The following is a 6,356-nucleotide window of genomic DNA, read 5'->3' as shown; positions in this document are numbered from 1 at the left end:
TGGCTCTGGTGTCAGACAGTTTGAAGTGGAAGAACGTTTATAATTATTTCACTCCTTTTTTCACCTTCATCCCCTCAAATTTCTAGGTTTTTTTTTTTTTTCTAAGTAACTTCATGAGAGAAATAAATGTTATTAAGAGCAAATGAAGTGGCCTTGTGTTTTTTATTGCAAAGAAGCATATAACTTGCATTTCTGTATATTTCTCATTTCATTAAGGAAAAAAAAAATTAAGTGAAAAACGTCATATGGTGGCAGAAAATTCTTAGCTAGATTATTGGTTTGTGCAAAGTCCAACTCTGCATTCTCTGAAACTGGAGGTTCTTAAGATTCTTAAACTGAGTAATTACTTTAAGTGTTTATTGGGAGAAGTAAAAAACAGTTTGAATGTATTCCGTTTTATGTCTAATTTCAAATACTTGTTATTCAGCACATAGCAAGGAGCTGGATGATAGTAAGTGCACTGGGTTGCTTATTTTTTGTTCATTTATTTCACATTTAATGAAATTTACATTGCTAAATACCATACTAAGTTCCAGTTAAGACAGCTCCTTTTTTTCTATTTTAATCAAGTATTATGGAAAAAAAAACTGGTCTTTTTGTTTAATTCAGTTTTTCAGATTTACTGGAGAATTTGTGACAAGTTGTGCTCATTAACCTTAGAATCATGAAGGGTGATGTGTTGATCTATTTGACTATGGTGCAGTTCTTGTTAACGTAGTTTGTTCCAAATGACAGTGCTCTAAGTTTAGATGTTAATTACATCTTATATTAATCTCTGCGGGAATTAACAAATTGGAGAGGTTATAGCTATAGATATTTTTAAGATTAGAATTATAGACTATTAATCTAATACTAAATAATGAGATTTGGTCTTTTAATATTATTTTAAGTACAATTTTCTTCTTGTTCATAGTTGCAGGATGGGAATTCATTTTAGTAAAATAGAATATGTTAAGAGGAAAATTGAACCTTGAATTATGGTTTACATTCCTGGAATTCGAGGTTCTGTCAAGTTGATTGGTTTTTAAGATACCCTGCAGATTAAAAAATTGTTCCACTTAGCTATTTGAAATGGGTTAGTATTCTTTCTAAATAAGCCCTTTAAAATTGACTAGAATGTAGGAAATGCTTACCAAATGGACAATATATTGAATATAGATACTTTTTCTTAAGTGTAGGTCATGGGAGAAGAAGATGACAAGTTTAGGAATCACTCAGCTTTAATACAGTTAAATCATACTTTTAAGCAATAAATTATCAGAAATCCTGGCTTTCCAAAGTGACATTAGCTGAGAAACGTTGAGCAGGGATTCCGAGCCTCATGTAATAGCTAGATTTGGTATATAAAGCAAAGAAAAAGAAGCACTGGCGTCTTGTTTTCTCCCTTGGCAGCATAGTTAGTAAACTTGCTGCAATAAATTCAGGGGGTCTTTTTTCTGAATAGCAGCGTGTTTTATGTAAATGTTATCTGAATGTAGTTAACTAATAAAAACATTTCGTCTTCCCTATATCCTGGTCTAAAACTTACCAATTTTGGAAATACAAACTTTATTTTGTTTATTTTATATATTAGCATTTGAGCATTGTTATTAACAATTAGGTTAGGGGGAAAAGTATACAGGATTTCATAATAGAATTCTGTAGATATGTTCTACTTGATTGATTAATTTGCTGTTATAACCATTGCTTGTGAGCAGGATTTCAAGAAGATGCTTTAATGTTTTTGGTTTGCAGATCTGTTTTCCTTTCAGAGAGCAGCCACCCTCTGACTTGATGTACCTTTTTAAAGTGTTTATTTTATGGTATAATTTTTAATAATAGCCGGGAAAGATTAGTAGAGTGGTCCAGAAAAGGGGGTAGCTGTTATCTATTGGTCACTGAGGCTTAATTTTAATTCTGTGACCTCCTATCCTAACCTTAGCCCAGAAACTAAAACCAGCCTAGCTCTGTATTAATCGTCTGTTCATGAAAGGTTGAGAAAAAGTGCCAGTCCCCCACCAGCCCCCCTCTCCACCTTGAAGTCTAGCAGGTGCATCACGGCACAATAACCGCGCGCAAGATGTCAATTTTGTAAAGTGATATATTTCAGATAGTACACAAAACTTGATGGCAGGAAAAATAAGCTTTCATAAATGAAACATTTAAGAGACTTTTTTATTATTTGCTTTCAGTTTAGTGTTGCCTTTAAGGTGTGCCATTTCAGTTTGGCAGCTACAATAAATGACTGAAGGAAATTGAAGATGGTAATTCAGCATTTCAGGATGCTTCTGCTGAAATGAATGTAGACCTACCCAGGGCTTGAATTTAAAGTTTATAGTAATACAGTATTTTAAAGCCAAGTACCCAGGAAATTCATGGTGATAGGATCTGAATGAGCTGATTAGGAGAAATAGAAAAGAATACCTTCAACTCCTTATTAGATGGTTGTTAGCTGTTGAGAGGCTGTATTGAAAAGTGTCAGTGTAAGAAGGATGGAGGCTTGTTACATGCAATTTGCTATAGTGTACAGTTTATCTTGGACCTTGTCCAAAGATGTTTAGTTATTAAAATAACAAAGGAATGATTATAGCAAGGAATCACTTCTGCTTTAGTGCTATAGAAATGGGTTCCCATAGGCCGTGTTGCAATGTGTCTGGTAGATACGGTTTCATTCAGTGACATTTGCTCTCTCTAATAACACATTCCTTGACTTACTTAAATTGAAAGCATTTAGTGTCTCATTTCTGACACTTCCCTTCTTTACTATTTTTCCCTTAAGAAGGAAATCATTATTAAAAGTGTGTGTAAACATTGGGGTGCATGTTTCTTTCTGAATTAGTGTTTTTGTTTTTTTCATATATATATACCCAGGAGTGGAATTGCTGGGTCATAGGGTGGTTCTATTTTTGGTTTTTCAATGTTCATAGCAGCATTATTTACAATTGCCAAGGTATGGAAGCAACCAAAGGGTCCATCGACAGACAAATGGATAGAGAAGATACAGTATATATCTACAATGAAATACTACTCACCCATAAAAAAGAATGAACTTTCGCCATCTGCAGGAACATGGGTGGACTTGGGGGGCATTATGCTAAGTGAAATAAGCAGGCAGAGAAAGGCAAACACTGTGTTACAGCACTTTTTTTTGTGGAATCTGAAATACACAGCAAACGAGTGAATAAAACAAAAAAGAAGCAGATTCACAGATAACAGAGAACAGAACGAACTAGCGGTTCCCAGTGGGGAGAGGGAAGGGGGGGAGGGTCAATATAGGGGTAGGAGGAAAAAAGTCTTAATGGTTGCTGGGTTTTGACACTTGTGAGTTTCAACATTATGGTTTTGACTATTGGTGAGTGACTTTGTAGGTCCATGGACTATATAGTATTTTGCTGTTTTGCCAAGGCATAGTCTTAATTCCTGCCAAATTCCATGCAGGAAGGCATTGTTCAGTGAATGATTTAGCCTAGCTCACCTCTCGGCATCCCCAGTTTTTTCCCCTCCCTTGCAGTCTCATTCATTTATTCACTCACTCACTGAACAAATATTGAGCTCTTCACGTGTGCCAAGTTCTGTTACAGGCATGGGAGATTCAGCAGTTATCCAAACAGTATATCGTGATTAGAAGATGTCAAACTTCACATGAAAAATGGCTGCTGTGGGTTGAATTGTGTTCCCCCCAAATGAGTATGTTAAAGTCCGAATCCTTAATACCTCGTCATGTAAGCCTATTTAGAAATAGGGTTGTTGTGGATGTAGTTAGTGAAGAGATCATAGGGTGGACCCTAATGCAGTATGACTGGTGTCGTTTTGAAAAGGGGAAATTTGAACAAAAAGTTGCACACCAGGAGAGCACTATATGAAGATGAAGGCAGAGATCAGGGTGATGCTTCCATAGGCCACGGCACGTCGAAGATCACTTGCAAAGCACCGGAAGCTGGGTGAGAGGCCTGGGACACTCTCAGCCCTCACTCAGAGGGAACCAACCTGGCCAACGCCGTGACGTTGGACTTCTAGCCTCCAGAACTGTGCGGCAATATATTTCTGTCTTGTGAGCCCTAGCAGACTAAAACAATGACCATTTGAGGGAAGGAATTAGAAAGATCAATAACTTGGATGTGAAAGTATGTGTGAGAAACTTTATGACACAAGATGAACATGGAATTCATGGAAGAAAACCAGGAACGTGTGTAAACTTTTCTAGGAATATTTTTGAATTTGAGCAAAGATCAAGGGTCTGAAGCCAGTATGTTCAGACCTTCTAGCAGACATTGTTAATTTTGATTGAGTGTACGTACCATCTTTTGAACTTCATCTTGGTTTGAAGAAACTCATTTCCCTGGAGGAAAGAAAACCCTGTCTGGTTTCCACAGAGAAGAGATTTTCACCAAACCTATTATCGTGTGTCATACAGTCTTCCTAATACAGCCAGTAGGTTCAAATAATGAAAATAAATATGCAAAACATCTTACACAAGTTAGATGTAATTTGTGCTCATCCAAGAGCACAAACCACTTAAAAAATCTCTTATTGAATTCATCTGGATAGAGATTTTCTTTTTAATTGCGTAACTCTATATCATGTGCTGTTTAGTTTTCTTTTTTAAGTTAGATATTAGGAAACTCAGAAGTGGGTTTTTACTCCTAATGATTTGGTACCAGTTTAATTAAAAAAAATTTGGTAAATGTTGCCTACTGGTTTCAGCTTTTATAGTCAACCGGTAGATTAAACAGAAGACAAGAATGTAAATGGGATCAACCTTGACCAGGTAAAAGCGAGTTAGAAAGGGGAAGGGGAGAAGGCACACTCATGGTAAGAAAGTTGGATGCTGCCCACACTGATGGGTGAATGTGGTTTTAAGCCAATTGTACAGGTAATGGCTGTGTTTTTCTTTTTAATTCTTCCATTGAAAGCTGGAAGGAGTAACGGTGGTGGGAGTGGTATAAATCAAATACTCATTTTTCGGATGGAGAGTCAGAGAGAGAGTCATCAGTGTAGGTGTGTGTTAGGTAGGTAATCACCAGAATCCAAGACAAAAATGATGTAAAAGTGATACTCCCTCATGTGAACAGAGGTAAAGTGGGGGCACAGATTTTTTTGTTTTTGTTGTGCCCATGATGTCTTCATTAAAAAAAAAAAAAATGAGAAATTGATGCTGATCGGCAACATTTGTTCAAAGAAGCAGCCCGGCAGTGGGCTAATCTAGTGAATGCTGGTTATTTAGTTTGTGGAAAGTTAAGCAATGAGTAAAACCCTTCAGTGATAAGGAAATAACATGAGAATGCTTAAGTGTCATAGCAGCTATTTCACTGTCTTAAAAAAAAATATGCATATAAGAATGTCTAAGCATCCAGTAGTTTTCCTGCATTTGGGCTCAGTTTAATTTTAGACAAATTACATTCCAGATATAGCCAGAAAATAAGAATTTTTATTTGAACGTGGCTCTCTTCCTAACCTGCTTTCTGTGTCCTTTTGAAACTTCTGAATGTTACTCAAGATAAAGTCAGATAGCACAAAAATAGGGTTACGGGTAAGTGACAGTGTGATCTTTGTTTGAATGTCTAAATAATGCTAAATCGGAAGACGGATGTTATTGCACATAATTTTCATAAAGGGAGGTTAGTTCATAGGAAATGCTTATTACACTTTTTTCCAAGATCTATTTTCTCACTGCAATCTAACTGGGTTGTAATGGAAATTAGTTGTTTGGTATCAGAAGTTGTACACGTCGCAAGTGTAGCAAAATATAACATCTTTTAGCATTTGTTCTAAACACGAATAAAATTAGGGCTTAAGGAATTGCAGTTGCTCGATTTTATCTTTTACTTGTTAAATTTGTAGAAGACGGTAATAAAAACCAGCCTAATAGTGCTTCCTTAATTGTTGACTACTTAAAATTTTATTTTAGCGTAAGTTATTTTTAAGCTACAGTATATATACTTAGCTATATTATGCCTAAATAAATAACATTGAAAATACCTGTAGTCAAATTTCGTTCTTCTGCTTAGCTGGGCATTTAAAGTAACAAAATAAATACACGACATTGAAAATAAATGTTAAAAGCAGCTTTTGGGAATAGTGTTAATGTGTGTTTTAAACCTTTAAGGGAGGTACTATGTACAGCTTAATACAAATCTTCTTATCCTCTGACTTACTAAGCGTAACTCTTCTGTGCTGCTTTGATATTTACCAGAAACATTTGAAATAATCATCTTAAGCTGTAACTGTATGAGATGTACTTCTTGCCTGTACTCCCCTTCCCTCTTATAAGTAATCTTTAATAGATTAATTAATAAACTTGAATTTCTAGAGTAATTTTAGGTTCATAACAGAAAACAGAGGGTTCCTATGTCCTCCCTCGCCCCTCCCCTCCCCTA

Source organism: Camelus bactrianus, chromosome 15 (assembly GCF_048773025.1).
Source record: "Camelus bactrianus isolate YW-2024 breed Bactrian camel chromosome 15, ASM4877302v1, whole genome shotgun sequence".
Taxonomy (NCBI): domain Eukaryota; kingdom Metazoa; phylum Chordata; class Mammalia; order Artiodactyla; family Camelidae; genus Camelus; species Camelus bactrianus.
This window is presented reverse-complemented; position numbering follows the sequence as displayed.